The following is a 19457-nucleotide window of genomic DNA, read 5'->3' on the forward strand; positions in this document are numbered from 1 at the left end:
ACCCCTTGTTGCGGGAGAGGCGCACGACAGTGACGTCACAGGCGCGCCAAGGCCTCGCGGACGGTGGCTGGCGCGGCTCAGTAAGGCCCGCGGAATCGGCGAACTGTGTGGAAGGAGCGGGATCTGTAGAGCTCAGCAGCGGCGAGGTCTGTAGGTCCAAACCGGGGATGGTGACTCCAGACCCCGGCCAACCTTGGGGAAGGGTGCGCGACGGAGGCAGGACCGGGGTCCGGCGATACGCGGCGATGGGGCCCTGGCATTACGAACCAGGAGGGCGGAGGGCTTCTGGCGACCCGATGTCCGATCCCTGCCGTGCTCTTTTGTCGCCCTCACAGCTCCTGTCATGGCTTGGCCAGTTCGGGTCTCCCCCTGTGACTTATGATGAGGGTGCGGCGATGTTTTCCCAGATATGGTCCCCGTGTAAGGTCTTTGAATACAAGTATTTATTGAGAGTCTGAGTGAATGGTCAGGCCTGGGGGCCGAGACCAGGAGTCCGGAGTCGTAGGTCCAGGCTCACCCTTCCCTTAGAGCTCCCCAGAGAGCTGAGGGCCCCGAGGGCAAGCTGATGGCTTTCAGCGTATCTTCTCTTCAGTCAAGAGAACTCATCTCTTGGTACTTTTCCCCTTTCTTTTCAGCTGAGGTTCATTCTCCCCTCCCTTGTCACCCTTTCCAAATTCTCATCCTGAACCCACTGCTTTTTTGGGTAGTTCACCTCCAACGGCTTTCCAGTCAGATACCTCAATTCCGTAAATAGCAGAGAGGAGGGTCCTGCTACAGGTTTCTGTCTTGTCTCACAAAGCCAAGGTCAGGCAGAATATTTTACTTTAATTCAGTTGATCAGGTTGCCAAAAAGCCTTAGACAACAGGTCTTCCTGAACGATTCCCGAAAATGGGTGTCCGATCATTTCTAATTTCCAGTGTCTTGGGTAGGAGATAAGGTAAACATGGATTAATCACCTGGGAGGTTCTTAACATCTGGTGAAAGGGTTTTACTTTCATCAGATACCGTTATAGAGATAAATACTATCAAATTTCAAATAGCATTTTGATACACGATAGACGTTCTGGAGAGTTGAATGCTAAGCCAGCAGAGGAGAGGGTTTTGAGTCCTCATGGGTGAACAGAGTCATTGGATAGAGCAGTGGCTCCTGAGTGAGGGTGATTTTGCCCTCACCCGTCCTCCAGAACGTTTGACAATGGCTGGAGACATTTTTCTTTGTCACATCCGGGGTGTGGGGGGGCGGTGCTGCAGACATCTAGTGGGTAGTGGCCAGGATGCTACTACATACTGTACAAGGCATAGGACAGCCCTCCCCACCACCCCAAAAGAATTATCTGGCCCAAAATGTCAATAGTGTGCTATGGAGAAACCTTGGATAGAGGCTGAGGACTGAAGAGAGGCTGAGGTTGGCACATGTACCCTCACTTCAGGTTGTCAGTCACATTTGCCAGACCCTTGTGTGGCCCTGCCCCTTTCCCAGAATCTGTAGCAGGCACACTGATGCCATTGCTTGTCATGGCCTTGGGATGAGAAAACCTTGGGGGCTCCTCAAAGTCATAAACACAGGAAGGAAGGAGTGATTTAGGAGGGTGACGTGGGAGAAGAGAGCTTTAGGCAGAACAAAATTGTCCTCATGTGTTTGGGAAATGTGCCAGATGGAAAAGAGATGAGGTGTGCCATGGGGTGTACCATTGCAGAAGGCAGACTGGGACTGATGCGTGACAGGGAGTCAGATTCTGAATTTGATATAGACTGCTGTAGCAACTGGAAGTGCCTAGATCTGTCTAGAGAGTGCTGGGTTTTCTGTCACTGCAAAGTTCATGTATAGGCTGATGACCACTGATTGGTGATATGATAGAGGGGAGTTGATATAAAGGATGCTCTAAGATATTGTGATTCTACACTACTTTTATGATTCTTTCCCAGAACTCGGAGCTCCTCGTTCGATAGCTGAAGTGCTCGTTGGATGTCTGCTCTGACATGTTTCATCCATTTACATGTGCCACTCATTTTTCAGGTACAAAACAAAGAATCGCTTTGCACAAAGCCAGAAGGGCTACACTGAAAGAATGATCAGAAAAGAATAATACATAGGTATGTATTTGCATTGACTTTCTCCAAATATTTGAGACAGGGTAGCTGGTTAGTGGCTGCTTTCTCGTGCTCGAGCTCTTACAACGTGATCTCCTCAGAATGTCATAGTGATAGGAGCCTGACTGAGCCTGTCTCTGCCCGTGGACCCTAGTTTCTTCTTGTCATTGCTTTAGGTACTGTGTAAGGCCCCTCTGTTTTCCTCCCACTCACAGCAGACACTGAGTAACCTCTAGTTGTGACTGAGATGCATATTTCACAGTATAGTAGTTTAGAAATGAGAAAGGTTTACTTATTGTGGAAACAAATGTAGGCTCCTGGGAGTGTTAGTGTCACTTGGTAATGTTTTTCCCAGGGCTGCCATGGTAACTGACTTTGCCTGGTTACTCCCTACGTTTTCCATTCGATGCAGCAGGCCCACCGCTAGCCCTCTCACCTGAGAAGTCCAGAATCGGGAAGACACAGGCTGTATCAGTTGCACCTACGGCCTTATTCACAATAGCCAAGATGGTGAAGCAACCAAAATGTCCATCAACAGGTGAATGGATAAAGAAGAAGAGGTCCATGTACACAATGGAATATTCACCATGGAGAACAATGAATTACTGCACTTTGAGGCACCACTGATGAGCCTAGAGATAATCATGGAACATGAGGTAAGTTGGAAATCAAAAGACCTATATCCTATGATATTACTTATAGGCGTTATCTAATAACTGACCCACAGGAAAATATTTCCACAGAGAAAGACACTCACAGATGTAGGAAAAAACTATACTTATCTAAAAGGAAAGGTGGGAGGAATGGATAAATTAAGATCAGTGTTACATATACCAACACATATTATATATATGTGTCACAAAGACCGACCATATAGCAAGGGAGGTCTACAGAACACTGTGTAATATTTTGCATGGTAAGAGGATCTGTATATGAATAGACATATATAATGTACAAATGAGCCAGATTGTTTACAGCTAGGGCAAACAATATTCTAATCATTACACCGATTAGAAAAATTAAGACAACCAACAAGAAGTAATGAGACATAAACGTATGGGGGTTTCTCCTGGCACATTCCATTCTAATTTACAACTTAGGAACACGACTTCCAGAAAGGCTCTCCTGCCCTAGTACCCAGATTGGGGAATGGAGAAATGCTGCCTCCTTGTGACCGTTTCACACAACAGCAGCTTTAAACCCACTGCTAATGGTCACTAACTATTCACCAAATGTGCAGTTCTGTAATGGCACCTGTCCACCAAAAAATTCCTGGGGTCGAAAACCGAATAAGAAATTCAAAAGAGGGCAACCTTCCAGGAAGACAATTTCAAGAGGTGTATCGTATGCACACTTTTTTCTCCTTTTTTTTAAAACAGAAACAAAAACGGCTTGGAAAAATGCTGAATTTTAGGTATTTGTAAAGACACGCAAACCCAAATTACAAAAACCTATCAGCTAAAAAAAAAAAAAAAAAAAAAAAAAAAACCTATCAGCTCACAGCAGTCAGAATGGCCATTAGCAAAAATGCTGCAAGCAATAAATGCTGAAGCGATTGTGGAGAAGTGTGTACCCTCCGTTCTAAGGGGGACGTGGTAAGGGCCACTAATGAAAACACAATGGAGGTGCTTTGAAAAGGGAAACATTGCGCTACCAGGCAATCAGTCATACCCACTGCTGGACCTGTCACCTGAGAAAATGAGAATCAAAACCTCACAGACTGGCAATTCTGCACTCCAGCAATACTTACCATAGCCAACACTTGGAAGCAACGAAAATGTCCATCAACAGAGGAGTGCACCAAGAAGCAGTGGTCCATGTACACAATGGAATATTACTCCAATAAAAAGTATAAATTAAATTTAAAAACAAACATAAGTAAGGAGACGTAAGCATTTGGGGGTTTATCTGGGCACATTCCTCTCTAATTTATAACCGAGGAACACCACTGGCAGGAAGGTCTGTTTCCCTAGTACCAGCGTGGGGAACTTAGAAAGGCTGCCACCCTCTGGCCGTTACCTGCAAAAGCAGCTTTAAAGCCTGTGCTAATGGTCACTTCATGTGAACAAGTACTGCAGGGCTGTAAATGAAACCTGCCCTCAAAATGTCTTGAGGGAGGTAATGGCCAAAAAATTTCAAAATGTGACACATACTTTAAGAAAACACTTTGAAGAGCTAAGCTGTAATCACAGTTTGAAAAATAAGAAGGACATGCCTTAAAGCTTAATGCCAAGGGATTATGAGACACGCGGAAATTCAACCACAAAGAGGTATCAGTTCACACCCCTCAGAATAACCTTCAGCACGAAACCCATAATCAATAAATGCTGGGGCTTCCCTGGTGGTGCAGTGGTTGAGAGTCCACCTGCGATGCAGGGGACGTGGGTTCGTACTCCGTTTTGGGAAGATCCCACATGCTGCGGGTGCCTGTGCTCCGCAACGGGAGAGGCCACAACAGTGAGAGGCCCGCGTACTGCAAAACAAACAAACAAAAATAAACAAACAAATAAATAAATGCTGAAGGTGTTGTGGAGAAATGCATACCCTCAACTTTCAGTGGGATGTACCCTGGAAAGAGCCACTAATGAGAACAGAATGGAGATACCTTTAAAAGGTAAACATTGAGCTACAATATAAACCAGCAGGCCCATTCCTGGACCTATAAGCAAAGAAGACAGAATTGGAAAGGCACAGGAAGGCAAATGTGCACTGCACAGTATTACAATAGCCAAGATATGGAAGTAACCAAAAAGTCCGGCAACAGATGGGTGGACAAAGAAGAACTGCTACATGTAGAGATGGAATATTAGCTGGGGAAACAATGCCACTTGCAGCACCATCGATGAGTCTAGAAGTAATCACCCGAGTTGTGGTAAGTGAGAAAGCAAAAGACACATATCCTATCATATCACTTATAGGTGTGAGCTAAAAGTTGATACCAATGAAGATATTTCCACAGAGAAAGGCAATTACAGATTCATTAAACCAACTTAGGGTCCACCATAAGGAAAGGTGTTGAGGATTGGATACATTACATTATTGGGGTTAACAGAGATATACAAACGCATGTGAAATATATAATCACCAAAGACCTATGGCATACCAAGAGAAGACTACTCAACATTGTGTCATAACCTACATGGGAAAAGGATCTGAAGAAGACTACATATATGTATATGTGCAAAACATCCCCATCTTGCACACCTAGAACAAAGAAAACATTGTAATCAAATTGGCTGTGATCAAAAATAATAATTAAATTAAAAAACGAACAGGATGGAATGAGACGTAATCTTAAGGGGATTTTCCTGGCACTTTCCGTTCTAATTTACAACCTACAGCACAACTTCCATTATGGCTGTCTTGCCCTAGTAACCAGATTTGGTATGGAGAAATGCTTCTGTCTTCTGGCCGTTTCACACAGCAGCAGCTTTGAACCCAGCGCTAGTGGTCACTTAATATTCAAAATAATTGCAGGCCTGTAATAGACACCTACCATCAAAGAAAAAAATCCTGGGGTCGTAAATCGACCAGAAAATTCAAAAGACGTCAACATTTCAAAAACAGAATCAAGAGGCATATTTTAAGCACATTTTGTGTTTTCTTGCTTTTTTTTTTTTCTTTAAAAAAGGAATGGGAATGCTCAACGTCAGCAATTAATAAAGACTGCAAATCCAATCTACAGAAACATTTACCACACAGCCATCAGAATGATCACCAGGAGAATAGTGTACAAAGGTATAAATGCTGAAAAGGTTTTAGAGAACTATGTACCCTCTAGCCGCTGCGGGTAGATAAACTGGTAAGAGACAGTAGGGAGAAGCGAGTGGCGGTGCGTTTAAAGGTAAAAATTGAGCTGCCATGTGATCTGGTAGGTCCTTTCATGCGCCTACCACCTGAGCAGACCAGAATGAAAATGATACCGGCTGGCAATCCTGCACTGCAGGAATGTTTACCATCGCCAAGACTTGGAAGGACCCAAAATGTCCATCAACAGAAAAATGTACAAGGAAGAAGTGGTCCATGTACATAATGGAATATTAGCCATGGAATAGAATAAAAGTGTGCCGTGTGCACCACCATAGAAGGACCTAATAAAGATCATCACCCAACTTGAAGTATGAAAAAAAATGGAAAGACAGACATCCTATGACATCACTTATAGGTGTTAGCTAAAAATTGATACCCACGAACTTATTTCCAAGAGAAGGAAAAGCATGGATTAAGAAAATAAAAGTACGTTTAACCTGATGGAAAGTTGTAAGGAATGGATGAATTAGGATATGGGGGTTAAGAGACATGTACTAATACATATGAAATATTTAATCACAAAATACCTATGGAATACCAAGAAAGGTCTACTCAACACTCTGTAATAACCTACACAGGAAGGGCTCCAAAGATGAGTAGACAGATACATTGATATAATGAACCAGATTCTGTACACCTAGGAGAAACGAAATATTTTTTATCGAATTTGCTCTGATAATTAATAAAAACTGAATTTAAAAACAATCAAGAAGAAAGGAGATATAAGCTCTTGGGGGTTTTCCCTGGCACATTCTACTCTAATCTGCAGCCTACTAACACGATTTCCTGGAAGGCTGTACTGCCCAAAAACAGAGTGGGAAATGTACAAATGCTGCCGGCTTGTGGACGTTTCCCACAAGCGCGGCTTTAAGCCCACAGCTAATGGTCACTTAACATTCACAAGGACTCAGCGCTGTAAAGGACACCTGCCCTAAAAAAATTGTGCTGCGGAAGGGAATGGACAAAAAATTTCAGAACAGGCAAATGTTTCAAGAATATATTAAGACGTAAGTTTGACTCACTCTCTTTTAAAAAAAAAAAAGGAAAATGAATAAAAGCTCAACCTCAGGAATTATTAGATTCACGCAACTCTAATCTACAAAAAGTTTACAACTCACACCTGTCCACTGACGATCAGCAAAAAGTCTACAAACAGTAAACACTGAAGGAGTTTTAGAGAACTGTGTACCCTCTAGCTGCTGGTGAGATGTAAAGTGGTAACAGCCAATAATGAGAACAGAAAGGAGCTGCGTTAGCAAAGTAAAAATTGAGGTACCATTCGACGCAGCAGGCCCACCTGAGAAGTCCAGAATCGGGAAGACACAGGCTGCAACAGCTGCACTGCGGCCTTATTCACAATAGCCAAGATGGTGAAGCAACCAAAATGTCCATCAACAGGTGAATGGATAATGAAGTAGAGGTCCATGTACACAATGGATCGTTCCCCATTTAAAAGAATGAAACACTGCTCTTTGAGGCACCACAAATGAGCTTAGAGATAATCATGGAACATGAGGTAATTTGCAAAGCAAAAGACCTATATCCTATGATATTACTTATAGGTGTTATCTAATAGCTGACCCAAATATACATATTTCCACAGAGAAAGACAATAACAAATGTAGGAAAAAAATATACTTATCTAAAAGGAAAGGTGGGAGGAATGGATAAATGAAGATCAGTGTTATGTATACCAATACATATTATATACCTGTGTCAAAAAGACCGACCATATAGCAAGGAAGGTCTACAGAACACTGTGTAATATTTTGCATGGGAAGAGGATCTGTATATGAATAGACATATAAAATGTACAAATGAACCAGATTGTGTACACCTAGGACAAACAATATTCTAATCATTACACCGATTACAAAAATTAAGACAACCAACAAGAAGTAATGAGACATAAATTATGGGGGTTTCTCCTGGCACATTCCATTCTAATTTACAACCTAGGAACACGACTTCCAGAAAGGCTCTGCTGCCCTACTACCCAGATTGGGGAATGGAGAAATGCTGCCTCCTAGTGGCCGTTTCACACAACAGCAGCTTTAAACCCACTGCTAATGGTCACTAACTATTCACCAATCTTGCAGTTCTGTAATGACACCTGTCCACCAAAATAATCCTGGGGTCGAAAATTGAATAAGAAATTGAAAAGAGGGCAACCTTCCAAGAGGACAATTTGAAAAGGTTTACTGTATGCATACTTTTTTCTCCTTTTTTTAAAAACACAAAAAAAGCTTGGAAAAATTATGAGTTTTAGGAATTTATAAAGACATGCAAACCCAAATTACAAAAACCTATCAGCTCACAGCAGTCAGAATGGCCATTAGCAAAAATGCTGCAAGCAATAAATGCTGAAGCGATTGTGGAGAAGTGCGTACCCTCCATTCTAAAGGGGACGTGGTAAGAGCCACTAATGAAAACACAATGGAGGTGCTTTGAAAAGGGAAACATTGCGCTACCAGGCAATCAGTCATACCCACTGCTGGACCTGTCACCTGAGAAAATGAGAATCAAAACCTCACAGACTGGCAATTCTGCACTCCAGCAATACTTACCATAGCCAACATTTGGAAGCAACGAAAATGTCCATCAACAGAGGAGTGCACCAAGAAGCAGTGGTCCATGTACACAATAGAATATTACTCCAATAAAAAGTATAATTTAAATTTAAAATGAAATATAAGTAAGGAGACAGAAGCATTTGGGGGTTTATCTGGGCACATTCCTCTCTAATTTATAACCGAGGAACACCAGTGGCAGGAAAGTCTGTTTCCCTAGTACCAGCATGGGGAACGTAGAAAGGCTGCCACACTCTGGCCGTTACCTGCAAAAGCAGCTTAAAACCTGTGCTAATGGTCACTTCATGTGAACAAGTACTGCATGGCTGTAAATGAGACCTGCCCACAAAATGCCTTGAGGGAGGTAATGGCCAATAAATTTCAAAATGTGACACATACTTTAAGAAAACACTTTGAAGAGCTAAGCTGTAATCACAGTTTGAAAAATAAAATGGACATGCCTTAAAGCTTAATTTCAACGGATTATGAGACACACGCAAATTCAGCTACAAAGAGGTTTCAGCTGGTACACCTCAGAATAACCATCAGCAAGAAACCTATAAACAATAAATGCTGAAGTGTTTGTGGCGAAATGCATAACCTCAACTTTCAGTTGGACGTACCCTTGAAAGATCCACTAATGAGAACAGAATGGAGGTGCCTTTATAAGGTAAACATTTTGCTACCATATGATTCAGCAGGCCCACCCCTGGGCCTATAACCTAAGAAGACAGAATTGGAAAGACACAGGCAGGCATATGTGCATTGCTGCAGCATTACAATAGCCAAGGCATGGAAGCAACCAAAAAGTCCATCAACAGATGAGTGGAAAAAGACTAACTGGTACATGTACAGACGGAATATTAGCCAAGGAAAAAAAGGACACTGCCATTTGCAGCACCGTAGATGAGTCTAGAGGTAATCACACAACATGAAGTAAATCAGAAAGGGAAATACACATATCGTATGATATCACTTATAGGTGTTACCTATAAATTGATACCAGTGAAGATATCTCCACAGAGTAGGGCAATCACAGATTCATTAAACAAACTTACGTTTCACCAATGGAAATTTGTGTGGATTGGATACATTAGGATATTGGGGTTAACAGACGTATACAAACACAGGTGAAATATATAATCACCAAAGACCTACAGAATACCAAGAGAAGACTACTCAACATTCTGTCGTAACGTACATGGGAAACGATCCCAGGAAGAATACACATATGTTTATGTGTACAAGAACGACATCTTGCACACCTAGAACAAGCCAAATATTGAAATCAAACTTGCTGTGATAAAAAATAAAAATTATATTTAAAAAACGAACAAGAAGTTGTGAGTCAAACTTAAGGAGCTTTCTCCTGGGATATTCCATTCTAAATTACAACCTGGAACACGACTTCCATTGAGGCTCTGTTGCCCTAGTAACCGGATTTTGTAAAGGAGAGCTGCTGCCACCTTGTGGCCGTTTCACACAACAGCAGCTTTAATCCCAGCGCTAATGGTCTTCAAAATAAGTGCAGGCCTGTAAATCGCACCTGCCCTGAAAACAAATCCTGGGGTCGTATATCGAACAAAAAATTCAAAAGACGTCCACATTTCAAAACGACAGTTTCAAGAGGCATATTTTACGCACATTTGTGTTCTGTTTCTTTTTCTTTCTTTGTTAAAAAAACAGGAATGGAAAAAGGCTGAACATCAGGAATTAATAAAGCCATGCAAATCCAGTGTACAAAAACTTTCACCTCACAGCCTTCAGGATGATCATCAGCAAAAAAAAAGTCTACAAAGAATAAATGCTGAAGGGGTTTTAGAGAACTGTGTACCCTTTAGCTGCTGGTGGGATGTAACCTGGTAACAGCCAGTAGTGAGAACAGAATGGAGGTCCGTTTAAGGGTAAAAATGGAGCTACCATGTGATCTGGTAGGCCCACTAATGGGCCTATCACATGAGTAGACCAGAATCAAAAAGACACAGGCTGGCAATCCTGCACTGCAGCAACATGTACCATAGCCAAGACCTGGAAGAAACCAAAATGTCCATCAACAGAAAAATGCACCAAGAAGAAGTCATCCATGTACACAATGGAATATTAGCCATGAAAAAGCATGGAACAGTGCCGTTGGCACCACCATAGAAGGATCTACAGATAATCACCCAACTTGAAGTAAGAAAGAAACTGAAAGACAGACATCCTATGACATCACTTATAGGTGTTACCTAAAAATTGATACCCATGAAATAATTTCCAAGAGAAGGACACACATAGATTCAGAAAACCAAATTATGTTTAACCAAATGGAAGGGTGTAAGGAATGTATGAATTAGGATATGGGGGTTAACAGACATGTACTAATACATATGAAGTATATAATCACACAATACCTATGGAATACGAAGAGAGGTCTACTCAACACTCTATAATATACACGGGAAAGGATCCAAAGAGGAATAGACAGATACGTTGATAGGATGAATCAGAAACTGTACACCTTGGAGAATCTACATTTTTATCAAATTTGCTCTGATAATTAATAAAAATTAAATTTAAAAAGCAAACAATTTAGGATATATATGCTCTTGGGGCTTTGCGCTGGCACATTCCACTCTAATTTGCTGCTTACTAACACAATTTCCAGGAAAGCTCTGTTGCCCAAAAACCCAGAGTTGGAAATGTAGAAATGCTGCCGCCTTGTGGCCGTTTCCCACAAGAGCGGCTTTAAACCCACAGCTAATGGTCACTTAACATTCAGAAGGACTCAGGGCTGTAAAGGACACCTGCCCTAAACAACTGTGCGGAGGTAGGGAATGGCCAAAAAAATTCAAAACTGCAAATTTTTCAAGAAAATAATATGAAGAGGTTAATTTGGCTCACTCTCTTTTAAAAAAAGGAAAATGGATAAAAGCTCAACCTCGGTAATTATTAGACTCATACAAATCTAATCTACAAAAAGGTTTCAACTCACACCAGTCAACTGGCCATCAGCAAAAAGACTACAAACAATAAATATTGAAGGGGTTTTGGTTTTAGAGAACATTGTACCCTCTAGCTTCTGGTGAGATGTAAAGTGGTAACAGCCAATAATGAGAACAGAAGGGAGCTGCAATTAAAATAAAAATTGAGGTACCATTCAATCCAGCAGTCACACCAGTGGGCCTCTCACCTGAGACCTGAATCGAGAAGACCCGGGCTGCAAAATCTGCACTGCAGCCTTATTCACAATAGCCAAGACAGTGAAGCAACCAAAAGGTCCATCAACAGATGAACAGATAAAGAAGAAGTGGTCTATTTATACAACAGAATATTAGCCATGGAAAACAATGAAACACTGCTATTTGAGGCACCATAGATGAGCTTGGAGATAATCACAGAACATGAGGTAAGTCAGAAAGCAAAAACCTATATCCTATGATATCACTTATAGGTGTTAACTAATAACTAACACAAATGAACATATTTCCACAGAGAAAGACACTCACAGACTTAGAAGTATGCTTATCTAAAAGGATAGGTGGGGTGAATGGAAAAATTAAGATTAGGGTTACCATACGTGTACAAATACCTATTAAATACATAAATCAAAAGACCGACCATATAGCAAGTGAGGTCTATGGAACTGTGGAGACGTCCCAATCACCTGACTGCCCTCCGACCTGCCGTGAATTGGAGACTGAGAACAGGCACGCCTCTCTCCTTCTCCATTCACTCAGGGACAGACTGGGGGTCATGGGAACCTCAGAATCGAAGCCAGATTCTAAGACACCCCTGGGGTGTCTCCTAGCCAATTTTACAGCCCTCGGTTTCTCCCAAGTTCTCCGTTGCCGACGGCTTATTTTCTATTCCACTGCGGCCAGGCCACAATATCCTCTAGACAATCAATCCAAATGGCCTCCTGAAGGGACTTTCAATTTTAACATCCTCCGTGATCTAGATAATTACTGCCGCAGGATGGGCAAATGATCCGAGGTCCCCTAGGTTCAGGCCTTCTGGTATTTATGCTCCCGCCCCTCCCTCTACGTCGATTGTTCCACTTCCCAGATCTTTCTTGCCAAACAGACATCTCCTACATCCAAGCCCCTAATTTCCTTTGATGATGACTCCTCTCCACTAGGCGACCCACCCGAATCTTTCGCCTCTCCCCCCTCCAGAGCTCCTCTCCAGCCTCCACCCAACCCTGAAGCGGTCCCTCCTCATCCCGCAGCCGCTCTGGCCCATCCAACCGCTCCCCCGCCTCCCTCAACGGTTTCTCCTCCCTCGCCCCTTGCTTTGCCAATTAGTGCACATACACGCTCTCATGACTCCCAAGATCCAAATCTCCTCTGCCCTCTGAGGGAGATAGAAGGAGCGGAAGGATTAGTTAGAGTTCATGTTCCCTTTTCCCTCCAAGTTCTCTCTCAAATAGAAATGCGATTAGGCTCCTTTTCGGCCGACTCTTCCCGCTACATCAAATAATTTCGCTACCTCTCTCAAGCTTACGATCTAACCTGGTATGATATCTCTGTGATCCTATCTTCTACTCTGACCCCTGATGAGAGGGAAAGAATTCAAACTGCTGCCCGAAACCATGCAGATCAGGTTCACCTTACCGACAACTCCATGCCTGTCGGAGTGACTGCTGGACTTATCAGGATGGCCAAGATGGCCGTCATAAACACAAACTCATGATCCAGTGCCTCCTGGCTGGCATGCAGGCTGCTGCTCATAAGGCAGTCAATTTTGAAAAACTAAAAGAGATAATCCAAGAACCTAACGAAAATCCAGCTATCTTTCTCAATCGCCTTACAGCGGCCTTAACTTTCTACACCCAGCTGGATCCCGACACCCCGGCAGGGGCAGCGGTCCTAGCCACCCATTTTATCACCCAGTCAGCCCCGGACATCCGAAAGAAATTAAAACGGGCAGAAGCTGGCCCTCAAACCCCTATTCGAGATCTGGTAAAGATGGCCTTTAAAGTCTACAATGGCCGTGAGGATTTGGCAGGATCCAGCTGACAGGCTCGGATGCACCAGAAGGTGGCCCTCCAAACCCAAGCACTTGTAGCCACCCTAAGGCCGGCCATCTCCCGTGTATCACAGCATCCATGGGGTCCGCAAAAGGCAACCCCGCTGGGGGCCTGCTTCAAATGCAGAAAAGAAGGCCACTGGGCTCGCCAATGTCCCAATCCCCGACCTCCTTCTAAGCCCTGTCCCAGCTGCGGGTTAACGGGCCACTGGAAAAGTGACTGCCTTACGACTGGCCCTCCCTCAGCGTCTCCACGTGGGGGGCAGGCCGACCCAATGGCATTACCACTCGAACTGCTGGGATTGGCTGACGACTGACGGCACCCGGACTCGAAGACCCCCATCACCCTCACCGAGCCCAGGGTAACGCTACAGGTAGCGGGTAAGTCCATTTCATTTCTGGTGGACACGGGGGCTGCCTATTCGGTCCTGCCTACTTATTCCGAGCCAGTTTCTCCTTCCCAGATCTCGGTCATGGGTATTGATGGCAAACCATCCTTCCCACTCCAGACCGGTCCGCTCCCATGTCATATCGAAGGACTCCCTTTTACTCATTCCTTCTTAGTCATACCATCCTGCCCAGTCCCCTTGCTAGGCCGAGATGTCCTTTTCCACTTAGGGGCCTCCCTCGAGCTGGTTAGACTTGACCCTAAGGTCCCCTCCTCCCAACTCCTGCTTCCTCTTCTCGGCCTGTCTCTAGAATCCTCCCCCTCCAATCCCCCTCTTCCAATCACACTGAACCCAATCAATCCCCACGTCTGGGATACTTCTAAGCCCATAATAGCAACACACCATTCCCCCGTCCTCATCCGCCTAAAGGACCCCTCCAAATTTCCATCAAGGCCCCAATTTCCCATCTCTGAGACTCACCTTAGGGGCCTACGACCTATTATCACCAGACTCCTAAACCAGGGACTCCTTATTCTCACTGACTCTCCCTGAAACACCCCCATCCTGCCTATCTGCAAGGCCTCTGGGGATTATCGCCTAGTCCAGGACCTCCTACTAATCAATGAAGCCATAATTCCTCTCCACCCAGTAGTATCAAACCCATACACCTTGCTCTCCCATATCCCCCCATCCACAACCCACTATATGGTTCTGGATCTCAAAGATGCCTTTTTCACGATCCCCCTACATCCCGACTCCTATTTCCTCTTCACCTTTACCTGGAGGGATCCGGATACTCATACTTCCAGTCAGCTCACCTGGACAGTTCTTCCCCAGGGCTTCCGCGAGAGCCCTCACCTCTTCGGTCAGGCGCTGGCACGGGACCTCACTTCCTGCTCCCTTACCCCCAGCACACTCCTTCAATATGTACATGACCTCCTCCTTTGTAGCCCATCTCTCAGCCTCTCAAGACAACATACTGCAGACCTCCTCAATTACCTTGGCTCTCGCGGTTATCGGGTCTCCCCAGCCAAGGCTCAGTTATCTGTGTCTTCTGTAACCTACCTGGGGCTCCACCTTACCCCTACCACAAAGGGTCTAACAGCCGATCGCACCCGGATTATCCGTGAACTCCAGCCTCCGGAAACAGCGGAACAAATTCTCTCCTTTTTGGGCCTCACAGGATTTTTCCGACACTGGATCCCTAACTTTGCTCTCCTCGCTAAACCCTTATATCTAGACGCTAAGGAAACCCCTCAAGGACCCCTCACCTCTCCTTCCGCCGTTCAACAGGCCTTTCTCACCCTCCGTAACGCTCTGATATCTTCTCCTCCCCTTTCTCTGCCCAACCCAAACCGACCTTTTCACCTTTTTGTGGATGAACGGGCCGGAATAGCCACTAGACTCCTTGCCCAGCCTGTAGGGCCTTCCTACCGCCCCGTGGCTTACCTCTCCAAACAGCTAGACCCAACCATTCGGGGATGGCAACCATGCCTTCGGGCCCTAGCAGCAGCAGCCGAACTGACCAAACACTACAGATACTCAACCACACAGGAATAGGTAACATCTCCGACTGCTTTCTATGTGCCTCGCTTGGCCGTCCACCCTTGGCTGCTGTCCCACTCGACCAGCCCTTCAATTCTACTTCGTACACATCCCCAAACCCACCTTTTTCCCCGTTAAAAGTCCCCATATTCCTTGATTCAAAAAAATCTCACTATCTGTTACGGCAGCCGCCCAAATCTAGCTGATACTGGGTTTCTTTGCAACACATCCCTCACGGTAAACACATCAATTGAAGCACCACCAGGCATGTTTTTGTGGTGCAATGGTTCCCTCACAAAAGAGATCAATTCTTCCTCCCCCTTCCCATGTATCCCCGTTACTCTCGTCCCACAACTCACACTGTATAGCCAAGACGAATTTTCCTCGCTAATCACGCCGCCCTTTACCCGACAAAAAAGAGCTATCTTTCTTTCTCTGGTCGCAGGCATCTCTCTCGCCTCCTCCCTGGTCGCTGCAGGCCTCGGGGGGCGGGGGGGAGCTCTCACACATAGTGTTTCAACATCCCGCGACTTAGAACATAAACTCCAGCTAGCCATTGAAGGCTCCACCGCCTCCATCTCCCCTCTGCAGTGCCAAATCACCTCCATAGCCCGAGTCGCTCTCCAGAATCTACGAGCCCTGGATCTCCTGACGGTCGACAAAGGAGGTACCTGCCTCTTCCTACAGGAGGAATGCTGCTGTAAACACCCTCCATCGCTTAAGAGAAGAACTCCAACGCAAACACCAACAGTCCGCCTCCCCAATTCCCGATTGGTGGCGATCCACCCTCTATACCTGGCTAACACCAATCTGAGGCCCCTTAATTCTCATCTGTATCTTGCTCATGTTTGCCCCGTTTTCTTAGGTTCCTTCGCCGGCACATGGAGGAAGTCTCTCGGGTGGCCACAAACCAAATAAATGTTCCTCGGTCCTTACACCTTGCTTCCTACAGAAACCCCCACTGGTCTCTCCTAAGCCTCGGACCTCTGGTCGCCCGACTCCCCTTTCGACGCCCCCATGCAGCATGAAGTAGCCAGAGATCGGAACGCCGCCCCATTACACCAAAGATGTCGGGATGTAAGGCCAACTGGCCCGAGGCAGGGGAACGCAATCAGATTCACAGGTTGCATCAGACCGAAACTCTCCGGACCACCCAGTTGCAGAAACTGACCTGGAGACATTCCGGACCACCCAGTTCCAGGAACTGACCTGGGGGCTTTCCACCCGGCCCAGCCTTCCCGCCTTTCGAGGGACGGGACTAGCGGTCCCAAGACTGATGTAACCAGCACTAGATAGTGCCAGGACACCGGAAGAGACCACCAGATAAGGAATTCCCTGCGCCCTCCCAGATTCACCACACCCCTTTCCCTTCTTCACCTATAAAATCTTGCCCAGCCCTCGCCCGGGGGCGACTTCTCTGGCCCCTTTCTCTCGGACCAGTGAACCTCGCCCGGGAGCGCCCCCTAATAAAGCTCACTTGAAGCTTTCCTCTGTTTCGCGATGCCGTTTGTTAAGATCCGACCTTACACTTACACATCAAGGATGGCTCTGAGCTGAATTTCTGCAAAACAAGACTATCCCGTGCAAAGAACAACCCAGCAGAGCTTTGTATCCCATCAGCTACAGAAGAGAATGGTTGCCGGCTACTGAAAGCCAGCAGCATTTACAACTTAACTCCCATGGCCTCTGCAGTGGTACGTCTGAGTTTTCTGTTTCTGCCCCTGTACCAAACAGCTCTGGAGTAATTCCTCGTTCCTTTCTCCACCCACCCCCACCAACCCCTGTCCCCTTACCTGCCGTCCGCAGCCCTCCGCTCCGCGCTCGGATGCCGCTGGGGTGCCAGGGACCCACGGGACGGGTCGTTCCCAGCCGCCGGGCGCTGGCTCCCTAGATCCGCACCAGGTGCGCTCTGGCCGGGACGCCCACTTCCAGGACACTCTCTTCCGGGAGAGGCGCGCAGACCGCCGCCGCGCTCAGGTGACCCTCAGCCAATGCCGAGCAAGACCCGCCCCGCCGGCGCCGCGTCTGCTCGGCGCAGCACGATCTCGGCGATCCAGGCACAGGCTCCGGGGGGCGGGCGTCTCCTCTCCTGAGAGGCAGCTAGCGATGCCCCGGGGCGCGGGCCCCTGCGGCGCGGAGACCGCTCCAGGCTGGACTCACCGACACCAACGCCGCCAGGAGGAGCGCTTGGCGGGACTCGGCAAACAACCCAATATTTGAAATGGAAAAAGGACTTCAAAAGACCCTTCTCCAGATAAGACATACAAATGGTCAGCAAGCACATGAAGAGATGTTAATCGTCATTAGTCATGATGAAATGCAAGTTAACACCACAACGCCGACCCCTCCACACACTAGAACGCCTACAATCAAGAAAGCTAAAAATAACAAATGTTGGCAAAAATTCAGAGAAACTGATACACAATTTTCCATAGGGAAAATGAGTAAGTTCCGGAGGTGGATGCTGAGAATATTTGTACAACAACGTGAATGTAGTTAATGCCATCAACTGTATGCTCAAAATGATTTAAATGGTAAATGTTATGTGGGGGGGGTTAACATAATTTAGCCCCTGCTTTATACCAGACCCCAGAGTCAAAGCTTCTCATCCATTTTCTCACTTTTACTTAACCTCCTACGATCTTCACACTCCCATTTAACAGACGAAGCTGAGCCTGAGAGGTTAAACTAAGTGACTTGCCCAAGGCTCACTTGACCAAGTCTACACTATTCAATGTTACTGTATTTACTGAACACCTACTAGAGCATCTACTGAGCAATACCTCCAGCACCTGCCAGAGACACTGTGGAAAGACCAGAATGAACGGGGGCTGAAAGCAGATTACAAAACATGGGTAGATCCTGGGGCCCTGCTCTCAAACACTGAAGTTTCTTGGAGTGGAGGGGATGGCTTGTGTCATACTTGTGGAGCCTTTTATTCCACCCCACCGCACCCCCACAGAGGAGGGAAGCAGCTGGCCTGATACTGAATATTAGCTGGGGAGGAGTCCTGGGGCTTTGAAGAAGGCATCTCCTGCCCCACTCCCCACATTGCCCCCTAGAGTCCAGTATGTGGGCACAAGCATCCCTGTGGCAGGCCAGGAGACACGTCTCATGGCACCCCTCTCCTCCCGCCCTGCAGTAATGACACTGTACCCATACACCCGCCAGAAGGACAATGAACTCTCCTTCTCTGAGGGCACCATCATCTGCATCACCTGCCACTACTCCGATGGCTGCTGTGAGGGCACCGGCTCAGAGGGGTCTGGATTCTTCCCCGGGAACTATGTGCAGCCCAGCTGCTGACAACCTGGGATCTCTGGGATGCTGACCCAAGCACCACCTTGAGTGAGCCTCTTGAGTCCCACACCAAAGCCTGCTCCAGTCAACACTGGACCAGACCAGTACGCCTCCTGGGCTGTGAGCTGTGTCTCTTCCTTCCCCCCACTGAAGTGGGAAGGCGTTCTGGTAAAGACAGAGGAGGCACCCAGAGGCCTGCTGGAGACAGGAAAGAACTGGAAGCCAAGGAGTTTGTTTATCTTACCCACAGGGGACCCTTACGCCATGCAAGACAGGGTCTCCAGCTGCAAGTGCCAACTTTGAATAAAATTCTGATGACCTCCTGATGATTGCCCTGCAGGGCTAGCGGGCCGAGGGACCGAAAGGCAACCCACCTGTAAGGCTCCCGCTCATTGAGCCTCCTCTGCCTGCCCTAAGCAGCAGTATCTCAAATCTCCTCGGTGCTCACTGAGCCCTCCACACTAGACCCCTGTGCCCCTCTGCGAAGGTGGGCCGCACCCTGCTCTTTTGCCTGTTGCCTGCTTTGTTATGTATTCAGTCTTGGTTCCCCAGGCTGGGCACTCCTCCAAGAGTGGGGACCAGCTCCCTCACTTAGGTGGGGCTCTCAGAGCAAAGATCACCTCGCCCTCATCCCCCAGACAGCAGCGTGAGACATCTCGCTCACCTCCGCCCCTTCACCTCCTTTACAGCTCTGAAACTCCACAAGAGGGAGGTGGGCCTTGGGTTTCCACTGGCTCTGCT

General features: G+C 46.5%; 1 long non-coding RNA gene across 2 annotated transcripts; it reads left to right on the forward strand.

Annotated features, from left to right (window-relative positions):
• Positions 1-46: 46 nt before the first annotated feature.
• LOC307057389 lies at positions 47-3988 on the forward strand. 2 transcript variants are annotated; one of them, XR_013811057.1, is made up of 4 exons: positions 47-146; positions 2019-2095; positions 2505-2748; positions 3472-3988. It is a non-coding gene; the product is annotated as an uncharacterized lncRNA (long non-coding RNA). The 2 variants fall into 2 exon arrangements; XR_013811058.1 differs by lacking the exon at positions 47-146 and adding an exon at positions 373-420.
• Positions 3989-19457: the final 15469 nt, after the last annotated feature.

This window comes from Hyperoodon ampullatus, assembly GCF_949752795.1.
Source record: "Hyperoodon ampullatus genome assembly, chromosome: 8".
Classification (NCBI taxonomy): domain Eukaryota; kingdom Metazoa; phylum Chordata; class Mammalia; order Artiodactyla; family Ziphiidae; genus Hyperoodon; species Hyperoodon ampullatus.